Source organism: Corvus moneduloides, chromosome 3, assembly GCF_009650955.1.
Source record: "Corvus moneduloides isolate bCorMon1 chromosome 3, bCorMon1.pri, whole genome shotgun sequence".
In the NCBI taxonomy this organism is placed as follows: Eukaryota; Metazoa; Chordata; class Aves; order Passeriformes; family Corvidae; genus Corvus; species Corvus moneduloides.
The window spans coordinates 121,835,538-121,852,912 of NC_045478.1; the positions used below are offsets into that span (position 1 = coordinate 121,835,538).

Below are 17,375 nucleotides of genomic sequence, written 5' to 3' on the forward strand. Positions count from 1 at the left end.
AGAAATTTTTCAGGCAAAGCTGCAAGGGTGTCACTTTTCATATCTTTTAGAATTTAACTGGGATAAAGTCATGGTTTCCCTTCCCTTTTGTTGTTGTTTTTTTGGGGTTTTTTTTTGGTTTTGTTGTTGTTTGTTTTTTTTTTTTTTTTTTTTTTTTTTTGTGGAAGAGCTGCTATGTTTCTTTTCCCAGCACATTTTTATGGTATTTTCAGACTAAATTTAATTCTGCGGAATTATATTTAGCTGGAAGCATTAAAGAGAGCAAACCAAAATAAAATATTTTATTCGACTAAAACATTTCATCTGACCCAAAACCGTCTTTCCTCACACTGTGTCAGCTCAAAATTAGGAGAGAAGTACATAAATGTGGGCTAAGGAGCAGTGACTGTTCACCTCCTAAGCACAAAACCCCCAATCAAACCCCAGGTATTGGCCCCTGCCACAGGGGTTTGAAATGCAACTTGTTTTTTCACTGCTTTTTAGAAGATAAACGCCTTCTCCAGAGAGTTAGCTCTTTCTGTAACACGTTACCCAATCCTTCCGAGAAACAAGGGTCTGTCTGGTAACAGCGAGGCTCTCAAGTGCTGCTTTTTCCAGCCTTGTAAGGTCATGATTTTTCCAGGTTCAAGCAGCCACGGGATCTTGGAACTGTGTAAAAAGTGGCACTGTTACTGATGGCCGGTCAGCTTTAGATTAATTCACTGCTGCTCTTTTTTTCCTCGCTGTCTACTGCGAAGTAGGGAAATCACAATGTATGGTTTTGAGAGGGACGACCCAGATGTGCAGCCACCTGTAGCACGCTCCTGCTGCTGTGATTCCTGCCTTCCATGAGCGGGCTTTTCTAGTGAAACATGGGAAAGGGAAAGAGCAGGGGGTCTGGATATGCTTTAGGATTCCCTGGCATCCCTCACAGGGAGCAGGGGTGAGGGGGAGACGCATTGGAAGGAGCTTGGTCAGGGAGAGGAGCTGCCCCAAGGAAGTGCTGGGGAGGAGAATTTGCTCTCTGTCTTCCTTTTCTGCCTCTGAAAATTCCCTTTCTATTTATTCTGGGGCAGGGGGGAAAGTGCTGGCGTCTGCAACAGGGTAACGTGAAGGATGCTGCTTGAAATTTTCCTCTGTGAAACTCCTGAATTTTTCCTCTGTGACAGCCACAAGAGCAGGAGGAGGCAGAAGCCGAGTTCTCTGGCCAGTATTAGGAGACTGTCCCACGCTTGGGACAGAAGGCAGACGGAACAGGCAGCAGCAGCTCTGTCAGGGGAGATGTGCTGTGCCAGCGGAGCTGCGGAAATCACGCCGGGCAGTCCACGGCTGCCAAGCACAGAGATCATGTCAACAGTGCCCAGACTTTCCACTCGTGCCAGGTGAAATGTTAATGAGATGGGAGTGCCAGCAGGGAGTGAGATATCCCTGAGAAACCAGAGTAGGGAATCGGGCTCAAAGTGCCGAGTGCTGTCGGACAGGCCAGTGGGAAACTGCTGCCTTGAGACTTAACCTGCGTCTTGGGCAGGGCCACGGAGGTATGTCCAGGGTAAAACTGGGGAATTTAACAGAGGCATGAAAAGACTATCAGGAAAAGAAAAGCCCTGTTTACCTTAGAGAGGAGCCGAGTCACACAAGGCTGTGATAGGGAGAAGTAAAACGTGGTATTTTTTGCCAGGTGCAGAACTGTTCCTTTTGCGCTTGGGCGTAGATCAGGAAGAAAGGAATGGTCAATTTAGTGGTCAAGCTGATGAATACTAAAGAAAACACAAATTTCTGCACAAACTGGTAATGAACAGTCATGGAAGCTCGGAGTAATCACAAATCCTGTAGCAGTTTTTGGACAATGCAGTGAACACAGGACAGAATTTTATCTTCGCTTGACTAAGCTTAACCCAACCCTCTTTCGGACCTAGAAACCCGGGAGCTCTTGGGGAGCCTGTTCATCTCTTGCAGGGATACTTCTCCATCCCCTGGGCTTTGCTGTGTGAAGTGGTGCAGGGACTTCACCCGGTGCTTGATGAGCCGTGAGTGCTTTTCTACGGGGTGCTGCCTGTCCTTGAAGTTTTCTTTGCCCTCATGGTGGGAGCAGAGGCAGACCCCAGCAGAATGCATGTGGAAATTTCACTTTCAGAGGGTGGGCAGCTTTTCAGAGTTAAAATAAACCAAAAGTCACATTTCGCTGTTGCTGTGAGAGCTGTGGAGCTGCTGTTGGAGCTTTGGAGCGTGCTCTGCCCTCCCAACTCCAGCTGGGCTTTGCTGAGAGCAGTGCTCAGCTTGTGCTTGCTGGGCCGGGAGGGGCAGAAGCTTCATGGGGCGCTCAGCGGGCTCTGTGCTCCTTAGGAGGGAGCTGGGGAGCCTGTCTGGAGGCGTGTGGGAGCCGTGGGCTCGGTAAGCAGGGCCGGCAGCCCAGGCGGTAGGCGCACGGAGTGCGGAGCCCGTGTCGTGCTCTGATGGGTACCTGGCTTCTGCCTCGCTCCTCCCATGGCGCTCATGAGGGATGAGGGCTACAGAGGCAGCATTTGTGGTTTGCATGGTGTGTTTGAGGCTAGGACAGGGTTCTGGGCTCTGGCAGGGGTCCTTTCTGATGCCTCTGAAGGGTCTTCAAGCTGGCAGAGAGGAGGGTCAGTTTGGACAGAGACTGAGTGTGTGGTCACTGCTGATGGGGGAACAGGAGGACTTGTTCACCCTTCCAGGTCCGTGAGCCTAGGACCAGGCTGGATGTTTAACTGAGGCTGCAGTTACTTCTGTGATGCAGCAAGAAGCATGTCGGATGTAATTGTGCCTGAGGTTTTATGGGGGCTGCGTTTTGGTTTTTTTTATTTTTTCTACTGGTGGTCGCATAGAAAATATGTGGGAGAGTGTGCAGTGAGGGGCTGTTGGTGCAGGGACCCTGCCCTGCTTGGTCGCCGCCTGCAGCTTGGCTCTGGCCTCTGTGCCTCACTCGTGTGGTACAGGTGTTATCAGCAGTGTGCTTTCCCTGCCCTCCTGCACCTTTCCATGTAGGTTAGGATGCATGGAAATACAGCTTTGAAATCAGGTATAAGGAGCAGGCTGCTTGTCAAAGCCAGGTGTAGGATTTCTGGGGGTTTTTGTTGTTTGTTTGGAATTTTTTTTCCCGAGGATGCTCTATTTATGGTCTTTGCTGCTGATGAAGAAAAGCATCTCCCAAATCAGCCTAGGAAAAGAGCTAATCCATTTATGACATGCTTATGCAATCCCGAGCTGAGATTATGTGGTGGCTGTCTGCAGCAGGTGGGAGGAGAAACCCGCATGCAGGGGCTGGCTGGACGTGTCCCTGTGGGTCTGGGGCCAGTGGCCACAGGGACACGGCCGTGGGAGGGCAGCTGTGGAGCAGCGCTGCACCTCACTCAGCTGAGTGCTGCTCTTCCACCAGGATTCACCTGGTCTGTCTTGAGCTCACCACACCACTGCTCTCCACCTCTGTGCTGGCTTTTGTGGAAGCTCGTGCTCGTTCCAGCTCTTTTCTTCCTCTGAAACATTTCTCTGCAGTTTTAACTGCAGGAAAGTTTCAGGGAGACGGAGATAATTCAGCTGGTTGTGAAACCAACCCTCCAAAACCCAAAGCTACCACCGTGAAAACAATAGATAAAAGGGACAGACGGGAGAGGAGGAAGGGCAAGCATATTTCGGAAAAGCTGTGCTGTTTTTGGCTCCGGCCAGTAGTTTGCATAGAAAGTAGTTTATTGTCAGTGAGAGCTGCGGATACCTGCCAGCTCTCAGAGCCCTGCCTGTGCAGCAGTGCTTTGTGCCGGGGAAAGGCAGTGGTGACAGAGCTGTTCCTTCGGCTGGGCCAGCCCCTCCCTGGCCCATCAGCTCTTCCCTGCTCCAGCCCCTGGCCCATCAGCTCTTCCCTGCTCCAGCTGGCTGCTCACAAGCACCTTCCATCTTCGATGCCTTTCTTCACCTCACTGTTGCCGGGCCGAACCGTCCACTGCTGCAGATGAGTTTCTTCTCTTCCAGCACTGGGTTGGGGTGCTCTTGTCTCACTTAGCTGCTTGGGCCAGCTGTGCAAAGGCCTCCCTATCCCTCCCATCTCCACACCAGCCTGCCTTGCACCTTATGGAAACTGGGTGTCTGCTCCGAGGTCTTGTTGCTGTTCCATCCTGTTGGGGCTTCTGTGCCGTGCTGCTGAGAATAAATGCATTTGTGAGATCAGAGTGCAGTTGGGGAAGGTGGGGATGTCGTTCAGCATTGTAAAGTGGTGTTCTTCGTGCTGGGAAGTGCAGCCAGGATGTGCTTGGCTGTGTTTCTGCAGCGCTGGAAGTTGGTTGTAAACTCCAGCCAGAGCCATCTGGAATAGCGTAAGGAGTGCCCGAGTTCCTGTGCGGAGATCTGGGTCACACACAGAGCCTTTTCAGGAGTTCTGAGCAGCCCGGGCAGTTCTTCTTTCCACTCTACTTCATTTTTGTGATCATGAGTGGAACAGGTCAGCAGTGTTGCTGGAGAGGCCATTCCCACCAGGCTGCCACCCCAGCTTGGCAGGGACAGGAGCTCCCAGCAAGCACACACTCGTGTGCTCCCTGTCTTATGTAAGGAGACACGGCCACTGGAAATGCACCGTCTGCATTGTCTTAGTTCTGTTACGAAGCGCAGAGCAGGCACAACGACAGGGAAAAATGACTCATGTACTTATTGTCCACGGGAATATCTCCAGGAGGAAGCGCAAGTAGAGCTCTCCAGAACCTGGGTTCCGAGTGTGTAACGTAAAGCTGGTGCTGGGCAATTGGAATGGTGGAAAATACCTTGTGGCGACGTTCAGCGCTGAAAAACGTAATTCGCCCACTTTGAAATACGCTATGGTGCAGAACTTTGGAAAAATTCTTCATTGTACCAAAGCTTTAGAGGATGTCACAGGATTATTTTAGTATAAAGCCAGCAGCTAGAACATTAATAAGAAAAGCATTCAATCTGGCTTGCCCAAAATGGTGCTGTAGCCAAGGTGGGATGTTTAGCAGTCTTTACATCTGCTGAGAAAACGAAAAAACCTCTTTGCTGTGTTTCCCATTAAAAATCATCCAAACCTGAATAACTGCATTTGAGAAAGAAAACTGTTAGCTTTCTTTTTTGTAAGTTTTCCTGCTTTTCCTTGGGAAGAAGAGTTTGGCCATGGTGGTGGCAGCCTGGCAGCCCTGTTGTGGGGTGCTGTGGCCGAGGTGATGTCCTTGGTGCTTGTGCCTCATGCTGGCACCCAAAGCAGGGCAGGCTTTGAGCAGCCTTCACCACCCCACAGGGAGACTGATGCCAGCACATGGGGAAACCACAGGGATCCTGTTATGTGTCACCAAGTGTCCTTGTTAGCAAGGTTAAAATCTTGATGTGTCCCTGTTTTCACAGGGAGATCCTTGGAAGGCCAAAGCTTTGAAGACGATTCATCTCTAACTTCTATTTTCTATTGCTCTGTAGAGTGAAGTGTGTTTTAGAATGGAGATGCCCTAGGCAGGATTTTGGGGGCGGTGGGCTGCAAGTTCTGTGGCAGGACAGCTGGCCCTGCTCAGACCTGGAGGTGCCAGAGGAGAGCTTTTCCTGGTGTCAGTCACAGCCGTCCCATCGAGCTCGGCCGTGGACCCGGGTCCGCTGCTATTTACGCTGATTTCTGTCAGGGCTGGATGTAGCCTTTATAAACACTTGTACTGCCAAATTAAGCTTTTCTCCTTCCAAAGTCACCTTAGATGACTTTCTTCTTCTTTACCCCTTGCTTGGAAGAGTTTGCCATCCGAGAGAGGCAGCGTGGAGGGAGCAGGAGGGGCTCCGCCGGAACTCCGGGGCCGTGGCTGTCCCTGTGCTCTCCCTTGTGCCATTGCTCCATGCAGGGGCACAGAGAAGCCTCGCCTGCTTGGAGAAGAGTTCCTCTGCTTTGAAAGCAGCTTGTATGTGGAACTGAAACTGCTTTGCTCAGGCTACCAGTGTGCTTGTTGTACAGGAGATGCCTGATGCTGCATTACGACTTGCGCTCCTTCTTGGAAACGCAGTCCACTTCCATCAGCCTCATCTTACTGGTGCTCATGGACTAAACTGACAGCAGATTCCGTTCCCTAACATTGGTAAAGCATTGAAAGGACAAAGTGCTTGAAGCTTCAAATGATGGCATTTGCTTTACCAAGGTGAATGAGGTTTTTTTGCTTAGGAAACGGGTGCTTCAGGCTGCCTGTGCAGCTGCGGCTCTTCCCTCAGACGTGCACCCAGACGGCTCCTGCGTATCCTGGAAGTGTTGGTCCCAGTTACTGCTGATGGCCTGGGATGCAGATTCCCAGGCAGCCCTTTCCCAAACATTGCCTCCTTGCTGCTAGCATGACACGGAGCAGCCTGAGCAGAGCACAATCTGAGCGAGGCAGACAAGCCTCAGGTTGGGCAGCCCTCCCAACTGGATGCGCCAGGTAACCTAACAAAAGGGTTGGGACCTGCAGAGAACCTTTTCCTTTGTCCTTAATCACCCTCTGAGACATTGGCCCAAGACTTGAATCTCTGTCTCACTGCTTTTTTTGCTTTTGGTCTGTTTCCGAAGCAGTGGACAAAACTGGGAATAATTCAGAAGTCCTTGTGAGAGAGCCCGTGTTCTGCTTGGTGGGAAGGAGATGGATGGATGGGTGGGAGGAAATCCCTCTGAAATGCTGTTTGTTACTGGAGGGCCACAGGGTCCCCATTGCAAGAGGGCTGATTTGGTGTGTGGATACCTTCTGGCTTAAAAAAAAAAAAAAAGTAGAGTTTTTTCTTCTTCCCCTGAGTCTGAACCGGTGTAGGAGGCATGGAACTGACACAGGAGCGTGTGTGTGCCCAGCTGGCTAGGCAGACATGGCATGTCCAGGGCTGACCAGCCTCGTGCCAGGAATATTGTGGGAATCAGCCAGCTGTCTTTGTTGACATTGCTAAAATAGAGCTTCACTTAGCCAGCACCAAGGCAAAGCTGAAGGGAAGGGCAGAGCAAGGGGTGAGTCAAAGGTAGTGAGACAAAGTGATGCCCCTTGTGTTCGTGGATATTTCCTGTTACTGGAAGCGTGGAGGTGTGGAAGTGAGTCGGAGGCGTGAGATGGTGCTGGGTGGGAAAACAGAGATGCTCTTCTAGGATGAACTTCGGAAGCTGTGGAGGAGTGCACCTGACTCCCGTGGGATGGGGAGCTGCTGGCAGTGTCCCTCTCCAGTGGGCTTAGAAACACTGCTCCTTTAAACCCAGGGGACCATGGGGTTTTTGAAATGCAAATGTTTGGGCTGCTTCAGGTGTTCAGGAGCAGAATCAGGAGTTGCCTTTCCTCATGTATCTGCTGCTTTTTTCCTTCAGGTTATGACGCCCTGAGCTATTCTGTGGAAAACAGCGACAAGTGGAGTGGGCGGCAGCTGCTGCAAGCACATGAGCAGAACGTGACTGACGTCCCAGAGGATGGGGGGCAGCTCTACGTCAGGAATTGCACCGAGCCAGGTAGGAACAAAAGTTGCCTCCAGCTCCTCGGTCCTGCAGTTGGCTTCCTCACATCCGTACTGCCAAGGCTTACCTATTTTTAAATCCATAAACGCTGCTTTTCACAGCAGAGCTTGGATATAATTTCCTCAAGTTTTGGGGAGAGGAGGGGAAGGGTTTTGCTCTGTTCTTCAGGACTAATGTAGGTTACGTGCCCCAGGAGAAATTCTAACAAATACAGTTCTTGCTGCACTTCTCTGTCTATAATTTTTCCTCTGCCGTAATCCTTAATAACATTTCTGGACAGATGGATGATTATGGTCTTTTTTAGACAGCAAAAAAACTGGTACAGAAATTCTTCTTACTTCAATTTTCGCTTGTTTGCATAACTCTGGCACAGCGCAGACCCAGTCTTGCAGCCTCACATCAGCACTGGCAGTAATATTTTCCCCCACTGCACTCGGTGCCTCAGCACCTGCTGTCTCACCATTGCAGCTGCTCCTGCTGCCCTCACCAGAGAGAGTGGCCTGTAGGAAGCATGGGGGATTTCATTTGTGGTCAGTGGGTTTTCCCTTCCCCCCCACCTTCTTTCAGAAATTAAAACAATAACTACTGAGTACATTGTGTTTTCTCAGGAGAGAGAAAGCAGAAATATCTGTATGCATGAAATTACTGTTTCTTTTTGAAATAGTCATGGTGTGACATTCTGTAGTAGAAACTGATGCAGAAAGGAACTGAAAGTAACAGAGTTAAGGTCCTGTGTGTCATTTTGTCAATTTTGTTTGGGTTTATTGCAGTGTAAATGTAAATAACATTAAGCAGTGAGAAGTACTGTTAAGCGTCCTGATGTGGGGCCGGGTGGCAGTCAGAAGCATTTGGGAGTGGGGACACGATTGCAGTGTCTGCAAAGGTTACCAGCTGAGCTCAGTGGGCTGTAGGTGACCTGCAGAATGCACCAGTTCTGCTGCTCCGCAAACAGGTGAGTGAGGGAGCTGGCAGAAGGGCATGGGCACATCAGCTTGTCGTGGATGACATTGGTGCTGTGTGTGATCGTACAGCACGAGAGAGCAAAGTGCTGTTAGCTGTGCTTTTGCATTTAAAAGTGTGGATGGGGTAGGGTGGTGCAAATCCTTGTACAGCCCTGACCCCAGCAACTGTGGTTGTCAGGGAAAGCTGACGGAAGGCTTGATCCCACGGCCCCCAGGGCAGCACCATCCTTCCCCCGGCTGTGCTGCTGCTGGATCAGGCCCCAAATGGTGTCACAGCATTTGGGAAGTACAGGATTTCACCAAGCATGTCTGCCTTTGCCTTCTCTAAGGGGCAATTCGTGATGCTGCTGAGCATAATGCACGAATGATGCATCTCCAAACCCTGGGAGCCTGTTGTGACCTGGGAATCAGCAGAGCTCAGACCTCCCCAGCATCCCCACAGGGATGTGTGTTGGCCTTCAGGTGCTCCTCCTGCCCTTGGGCAGCTGTCGGGAGGGAAATGCTGCCTGAAAAGGGTTTTTTCCCCGCTCGCTTCCCAAAGGAACCTGTATGAACACCTTGCAGCTAGGCAAAAGTGGGTCATTTAAGAAAGCAGTTTTACCTCACCTGCTGCGGGAGGCAAGCAGAATGCCTCCTGTTGAAATGTGTTGTGGTTCTTTTGCAGTGCTTGGCTTCTGTGGTGTGTTGGCAAGTAAACAAGCACACCTTGACGAGCTGAAGGGAAAGTCTCTGTTCTTCAGCTGCTCGGGCAACTGCAGGCTCATTTGAGTGCCTGGCATGACATCTGCCAGCTGTGACTTTCATTTCCTAATGATTTATCCAGTGGCCTATCTAGTATCGTTTCGTCATCAGAACCGCTCCAGACAGGGGGGGTTTTGCTCACTTTGCCTTTGCAACAAAAACGGTAGAAATATTAAACGGGTGAAATAGACTGAATCCAGCCTAGAGATCATTTTAGGGGGTTATTTGGTTGTTGTTTTTTTGACCTTTTTCTGAGAAGTACTCGTCGTGGCTCTGGCCTGGCCCTGTGGCTGGTTGTGGTTGCGTGGGGTGCCTGTGGAAGCAGAACCACAGAGCAGCCTGCTGTCCTTTCTAAGGAGCCTCTCATCTCTTGTTGCCTGTCCCCTGAGTGTCCAGCCCTGCAGTCATAGCTGCTTGTCCCCTGCCTCTTGGATCCCGGTGGCTTCTCATGGCAATGTCTGCTGTCAGACAGCAGATGCTCTTCTGGCCTCTCCTACCATCCCCTTGCCCTTGTGGTATGCACATGAAGGTGTGTGGAGCTAGAGATGGACAAAAAAGTCGGACAGAGTTTATTCGCAGAAGTAGTGATACTGTTAAAATGAAACACTTGTGACGCTGGGCCCTGTTTGACAGTTTTAGCTTATGCAAAAGATGGCGAGGAAAGAGTGAGAATTACTTGTGTCAATTCAGGCAAAGTATCATTTACTCACCCAGTCCTGTTCAGAAATGTGATTCACCCCCTGGAAGCCAAGGAAAAGGATTAAGCTGGTTTAATGTTGAGCTTTGGGTCAGGTCCCTGTGCTACCGGATTCAGAACTGAGATTGCACTGGAGGAGCTCCAAAGCTTGCCCTTAGTTCAGACGGGGTTTATTGGCTGTCAGGAGGTGACAGGCTCCGGGGCTGTGTTGGGATGGGATGTCGTGTGTCTGGAAGCTCGGGCTGGAGGCAGCGTGGCTGAGGTCCCGGTGCCAGCCCTCCTTAGCTCCTCACCAGACTGACATATGCTTCCTCTGACGAGCTGTCATCACCTTCCTCCCCCACATTACCGCTTCCACTCCCGCCTTAGAAAGGCTGAAAATAAAGTAACAGCCCTGCTTAAATGTGCTGTTTTAAAGTCACTGTCGGTAATAGCAGGAAATACTTGGTTGCTGCAGGAACAAAAAGATCTCCGTGTGTTCATTTAGACTCTCAGCCATAAAAGTGTTTAAATTAAACAGCCAAAGAAGCTTTTTGTGCAATTATTTTTTACATTTCCTCATCTTATTTCAAAAGCAACTTTCTCTTTTATCAATATTTTTCCAGTGAGTCATAGCTCATGATAATGTAATTTGTGGTGCTTGGCTGTGGAGCAGGTAACCCTTCCAGGCTGCTTGCTTGTGGCCGTATCTTCGGAGCCCTTTTGGCACTGAGCCACAAACCTGAGCCCACAAACCCAAACCCCCTCGGGTGAAGCTGAGCTTTCTGATCTCTCTCCTCTGTGCCGTGGCTTATGCACGTGCTGGACTTTCTGTGGTCTGAGTTCTCCTGGGTTGTCATGGCCAGATGAAGTCAGGAGAACACGCACCAGGCTCTGCACCGCAGACTTTAGGAAGGCCTTCCCAAGCAGACACAGCATACTATGTGAAGAGTGATTTTTTTTGTTTTGTTTGTTTTCCTTTTCTTTCTCTTTTTTTCTTTTCCTCTTTGAACCTCAATCCAATTAAAAAACAAAAAGTTGCCTTCCCTCAAGCAAAATTAATTTTATCCTGGCAAAATGAAAAGTAAAAATTTGTTTCTGCCTTGCAAGTTGCCAAACCTTGCTTTCGCTTGGGGGAATGTTAGAAGAATAAATTGCTGCAAGTTTAGTAACAAAACGTCCTCGAGGAGTAGCAAAAAAGATGTTCTTCTCTCACTGAGCTGTAAGTTTGGTGAATTTGTCAGAAATCTGCTTGAACTTCTGCTCCCACACTCTGCTTCTGTTTGTCAACTTCAGACCTAAAGCATCAGAAACCCACAATGTTTGCGTTAAAACCTCAGAAGTGAAAACAAAAACATGCTTATTTCTTCTGGGTTCGTATGCTGGCAGGGAGCTGGGTTATCTCTTGCTGCAGCCAGGAAGGGCAGATGTTCTCCCGGTGGGCACCAGGCACTGAGGTTTGGTGCTGACACGTGGCCCCGGGGGCTGGGGCTCAGGGAGCCCAGGGCTGGCCGAGCCCCCAGGGCTGGTGCCCGAGTTGTATCCAGACCCTGGATTTGGCCGGGCATGTCCCAACAGCTGCACCTCTGGCTGAGGGGAATGTGCAAGGCAGCCGAGGGGCTTGGAGCTCTCCTTGCAGAAGAGCCCATGGGCTTCCTTCGTTAGAAACAGCTGCGGACGTTTTCCTTACCCGTATCCTTATCCTTGGGGTTATGCTGCGCTCAGGACTTGCTCGGGGTTTGCTCTCTGGGCTGGGTTTTCTTGTGGGACTGCTGGATTGTGGGATCTCTTAGCAGTAAGAGGTGGTCACAGGTATTTTCTTTAGGATTTTTCAGCCGTCCAAGGGGGCAGCAGCCCAAGTGTGGCTGAGTTGTGTTGCCATACAGGGGAGCAGGTACCTGGGCACCATCGCTCTGAGGCAGCACCTGCTATGTTTTACAGCAGGTCTGTGCCTGGACAGCGTGCCAAAGGGGAAGCTCAGAACAACTGCTTCTGGCTGGGTACTTGAAAATTCTGAACTGATGGCCAAAACCAGGCAGTTCCCTGCAAAGCAGGACCCTCTGGGCACGCACAGGAAGCCGGTGGCATTCTTTTTGCTGTAATTTTGCCAGTGTTCCCGTGTGATTAAGTGTGCAACTGCAAGAGCCAGAGCTTCAGGGAGAAAAATAGTACAAGCTTGTGTGATTAAAATCAAGAGGTGGCAGTGCTCTTACCCCGGTGTTGTTACAGTTCATCCGCGGTGTTCTATTGCATCGATGAAACAAAAGCAGGAGAAAGGAAACCCCCAGATTCCAAAGCCAGCGTTGTCCCCACAGCGTGCAGGCAGGGGAAAGGTGGCGAGTTCCAGGGCATCCTCCTCGGAAAGCTGCTGCTGGCTTTTGCAGGATACGTAACCGCACGTGTATCGGACAGCTGCAATTGAACTACTTCTTGTTGTGGCCGGAAAGATGCTTGGCTCGGCCCTCGGTGCCGCAGCAGAGCCGAGATGGACACCCGTGGTAGGGGGAGATCCCACGGACTGAGACTCGCTTGCGTGATCGGCGATGCTCACGATGAGCCCGTTCCTGCTTTCGTGGTGGTTTCTGGTGGAAAACGCTGCGTTGCCACAGGCTGGCTGTGCAGCGAGGGCTCGCAGAGCGCTGGGGGAAGACTCGTGTGTCGCGCCGTGTGGGGAGGGAGGAACGCCAAAGGTTAATTGACTGCTGCTACCCAAGAATCGTGTTGATAGTCTTGAGAAATGATGGCAAGGGGCCAGGAAGAAGGGAATAATCCTTGTAGGGAACAAGGAACGGAACCTGTACACCTGCTGCTGTCAAAGGCACAGGAGGAGGTTGTTTGAGAGTCTGTCAGAAGTGCAGCCCTATCTGCATGGTAGCTCTCCAGTGGTGGAGTGGGGAAACCCTGTGTCCTTTTTCATGATTACTTTTTCCCCTCTGGAATTAACTTTAAAATGCCCAGAAATTTTCTCAACTTTCGGGTTTATTTTGGCTTTTCTCCTCCGTTACTTTTTTGTTTGTTCTTTGTGTCTAGAGGAATCAGACTTGCTTCCTTGACCTTTTGGTGAGCTTGGGTTACTCCTTTGCTTATTGTGTGCTGTGGAAAAGGCAGCAGAGAGGTTTAAAATACTGAAAAGGGACCCTTGCTTCCAAATCTTTAAATGCCTTTGCATTTAAAAGGTGTTAAGAAACAGAGCATGACTTTAGACGTGAATAAATATCACATTGTACCTCTCTGAACTGGGTCTTACTTCTCTGACACTTGAGGATGCCAGGCTGCTGCTGTGCATCACGCCGGTAATCTGAGAAGTCTTCCATGAAGCCTGTGACCTGAATTTCTAAGGAGGCAGTGAAAAAAAATTGTCAAGTCAGCCCTGCTCCTTTCCCTCGGAAGAAAACGCACTCGGATTTTCGCATGCTGAGCATGAAAAGCAGCGCCAGTGGAGGGCTTTGGGTTGGCAGCTGGGGAGAGTCAGTGTGGTGCCCTTGTTTGGTGACTCTGGCTGCCTCGGGGCACCGCTGAGGTGCGGACGGCTGCTCACAGCCGCAAGAACGTCGCAGCGTGCCCCAGATGGAGATGTTCCAGACTGGCCAGGCACTGGAGTGGTTCATTTTTTTCACACACCTGAATTACTCGTCTGCCGTGGCCAAAGCGAATTGTCCACTTAGCATTTAAAAGCGTGTTGCTGCATTTCTGTAAAACGTCCAAATTCTGCCCGGGGAAAATCTGTGCTGCTGTATATTTGTGGCTGTTAAAAACTTTAGACTTGCAGTACCAAGAAATTCGGGAATGAAGTCATTTGTCTCAGAGCCTGTTGACCCCAGGCCACGTGAAATGTGTGACTTGTTTTTGTTGGGACAGAGCATGAGGTTCCTGATCAGATCGTGTGAATGACAGTACCTTTCCTAAGCTGTTTCAGAGTTTCTCCGTGATTCCAGAAGGTCAGAAGGAGTAAGCTTGATAATGAAGGAAATTGGAGCAAGTGGTTATCAGCACATGCTTTAAATTCTGGTGTCTGTAGTATTTCACAGATTGAACATGAATGTGTAAACAGGGGCCTCAAGTGCTAATTCAAGTTTCAGGGCTGAAAGCTGATGTAACTCCCAAGATCCACGACAAACCTTTCTTAGAGCTCTGTTTTAAATTTGGTATTCTTGAGCTATTACTGCAAAGGAAGAAAAATAACATCTGGCCCCGTGTTGCAAACTGGATTTTTGTTGCTTGTTTTTCAATTCTTGCCAGTAGTTAGTAGTTAAAAATCAAAGGTCCAGATTTTCCACGAGTGTAAATTATTACTGGCTTCATTGCGTTTACGCTAGATTTAAACGACCAAGAATCAAATAGAGCATCCCAAGTCAGGATTTAATGCAGTCAGGATGGAGTCTTTATCATCTGCCATCTGCATTTTAAGCAGTGCTTAATTGTATAGTTTTTATATACAGACACGTGCGTAAATTCACTTATGCATGCACAAAATAATGGTTTTACGTATTAATGCTGAAGCATTTTGATTTAGCGTGCAGCAGTGGGTAAAATGAAAGTATTTAATTAAAATGCCCTTTTTTCATGGACTGCATTAAAAAAAATTCCCAGATTAGATAGATATTGGTTGCCCATATGTGCCAGTCCTTTGTCGTTTCCCTGCTGTTCCCATTAGGAAATGGAGAGGGGAGGGATTTTTCTTTCCCAAAGATCCCAAGATGCCCGGTACTGGCAGTGAGGTGGAAAAGCTCCCACTTTGGCCCAGGCTCTTCAAGGGCACTCCTGTCGGGATCAAAGTCCTCTGTGCTGGGTACGGTGGAACCGCACAGAAAGAGGGATCACCCCTCCGTGTGGGCCTGCAGCCCGAGTGGGCGAGCTGGAAGCTGGGAGGCCGCAGGGGAGCGGTGTGTGCCAGGCCCCCGCTGGGCACCTTGGGCTGTGTGCTGAGCCAACATCACAACACAGAGCTGGCTGTGACAGCAGGGCACGCTCCGGGCAGACGTGGGGGATAACAGAACAGGGTGCCAGCTGCTTGGGGCATTCAAACCAGGCAGACACCCCACGGTCACCAGCACGGAGAGCTGCTCGGCATTCCACGTGCGCTCATCCAGAGATACTGGGAGGTTTTCAGACTTGGTTTTATTTCCATCCTGAATTTCGGGATTTTAGGATATGGTCAGATACCCTAAAATTTCAGGGTAGGGTCAAATATCTTTTAAAAGGCTTATACTGGTGCTTTGGGGAAAAAAACCAAACAAAAAAGCACTGATTGTGGGGCAGCGTTTGCCCCAGTGCTTCATGAGCTGTCTGGCAGCTTCTCTCTCGGGGGCACTGCTGACTCCCAGCTCATCGCGTGCCTGTGCCAGTGGCCAGAAGTGGTGTCCAGGCAGTGCCACAGCTTTCTGTCCTCACCGGCAGTCTTGGCAGCATCTCCCGTCCGTAAGCACGAGCTTGGATGAGCTCTGGAGGTTGTTTGCTTGGTCATGGTTGGGCCTCTTTGCTGGAACCCTTTCCTTGGTTTTATGTGTATATGCATAGAGAAAAGAGAGGTGGGGTAAAAAGAAGCGAGCAGTGCTGACCGGAGTCCTGGGGCCGCAGCCTGGTGAACGCAGGAGCGGTGTCAGCCCAGGCGGCTGGGGATGGATCAGCAGGTGCTGACGGCCTGAATGGCCACTTCTAATTAGCACTCTCTGAAAGCCTCGGAAGAAACCGACTGGAGAATTAGCTCCTGCCCTGATGAGTGCGACTCCCCGGTGACCCAAGCACTGCAGCGCTCTGTCCTTCTGCAGCTTGGCGAGCTGCCTGTGCCCTGCCGGAGCGACGTGGCCTGGGGCAGCACCCCGGTGATTACCCACCACTGCAGCTCCAGCCCCGAAGGGCTCTGAGGAATCATGAGCTAGAGGTGTTCTCTTCTCATCTCTTCACTGGCAGGAGAAGAGGAGGAAAGGAGAACACGATAATTATTTTGTGTTAAAACAGAGATAGTGACTGCTAAAGGATTTCGCTAGGAAACAAAGCGGCAATTAATTATTCATTGGCACAACTCCAGCACGGCTCAGCAGAGCCGGGGTTCCTGTGGGCTGGGGCATGGGGAGCCCTGTGCCTTGTCACCCTGCACGGATGGCTTCCTTGGGAGGAGGCTTCCTCGGGAGGGGTCTCTTGGGGCTGCTGCCCACCAGAACTAAACCTGGTGCTCCATAAAACCTGGCTGCAAGCTGAGTGCCTGATGGGATTCCTGCCTGAGCTCATGGTAGACGTGGCCCTATCGGTGTGCCTCAGCCAGGTCGGCATGCCCGGAGAAGGGCCCTGGCAGTGGGACAGGCGGCTACTCAGGCTGGAGGTGTGTCTGACTCTGCCTTCTGGCTCCATCCGCATCCAGTGCCGTGTTCACTGGGAAAAGTGCAAGCAGAGTGCGGGGTGTGTTTGCCACTGGGGTTGGGGCCTGTGGACTGAGTGACGCTTCCCTGGCGTACTCTCGCATCTCCCAAGTTAACAAGTCAGTAACTGGTTTCTCTGTATGAAATAGCTCCTTGTGTTTCATTTTCCCTGGGAATTTGAGTGCTTCCTGCGCCCTGTGTGAGCCTTTGTGCTCTGCCATAAGAGCTGCTGAGCTCTGCCTCCTGAGAGGACGCCAGTGTGCTAGGGAAAAGGGAAGGAGGAGGCAGGGATTTGCTGTGAGGGAACATCAGAGCCTCTCTCGAGGCAAGCAGAATCTCGAGGATGTCCTCCGGGTCAATGGCTTGCTGTGAGGAGCCTTGGTGAGGCAGGATGCTGCATGCAGGGATGCAGCAGCTTTCCTGTAGCCATAGCAACCACTGGGGACGTGGTGGTGACTGCTGGCATCCCTGGGCCGATGGGCCTACAAGAGAGGTGTGGCTTCAAGGCTAGCAGTGAACTGACCCACAGCCAGTCGGGTGAGCAGGGCAGGCGTGGTGGGACTGTCCAGCTGTGCTGCCGGATCCTTCCTGGACACAACATCGTGCCTCCAGCCCGGGCACCCAGGGGTGGGCAGGAGCCGGAGCCAGGTCTGGCAGACCGCCCCAGCTGTGCCAGGCTCTGCAGAGGCTCTGGCAGCGCCCCCTAATCCGAGGAGGGGTGGGCAAGGGACCAGTCGGGACAGCACAGGGAGCATCAGACAGGGGAGCGCAGATTAATTCCGTCCCACGAACCATTCTCGGAGCGAGATTGTCGGACCCCTACGGAGCAAGGCTCCTGTGGGTAGTGCTGAACCTCGCCCTGTCCCCCATCCCCAGTTGCCAGGACTGCAGATTTAATCAGGATGCAGGAGCTGACAACTACTTGGACTGGGCTATGGAAAGTTCCACTGAGCCACCACCGCTGGTGTGCTTGGGGGAAGCTGGCAGTGGGGGAATCAAGCTGTTCGTGCAGCCTCCATGCTCGAGTTAATTTTGTGTTCTGCTTGCACTTGGGTTCCTCCTTTTGACATGTCTTTCCAAACTCCCTTTTTCTTAAAAAAACCATAAATTCCAAGTGAAGCTTCTGTTGAAAGCCAGCAGTCTTCTGCCCTACCTCCGCTGCATCCGTGCTGAACAGTTTGGATTGAATCGCTGTCTCCTGGGGAGGACTTGCAGGGATA

General features: G+C 50.9%; 1 protein-coding gene across 2 annotated transcripts in view; it reads left to right on the forward strand.

The window, feature by feature from the left end:
• Positions 1 to 17,375, forward strand: part of SLC24A3 (solute carrier family 24 member 3) — a 117,797-nt gene that overhangs the window by 12,438 nt on the left and 87,984 nt on the right. For both annotated transcript variants that reach the window (XM_032104415.1, XM_032104416.1), the window contains exon 2: positions 7,277 to 7,414. The gene's annotated coding sequence lies outside the window, so the exon portion shown is untranslated. The remainder of the gene's footprint in view (positions 1 to 7,276; positions 7,415 to 17,375) is intronic.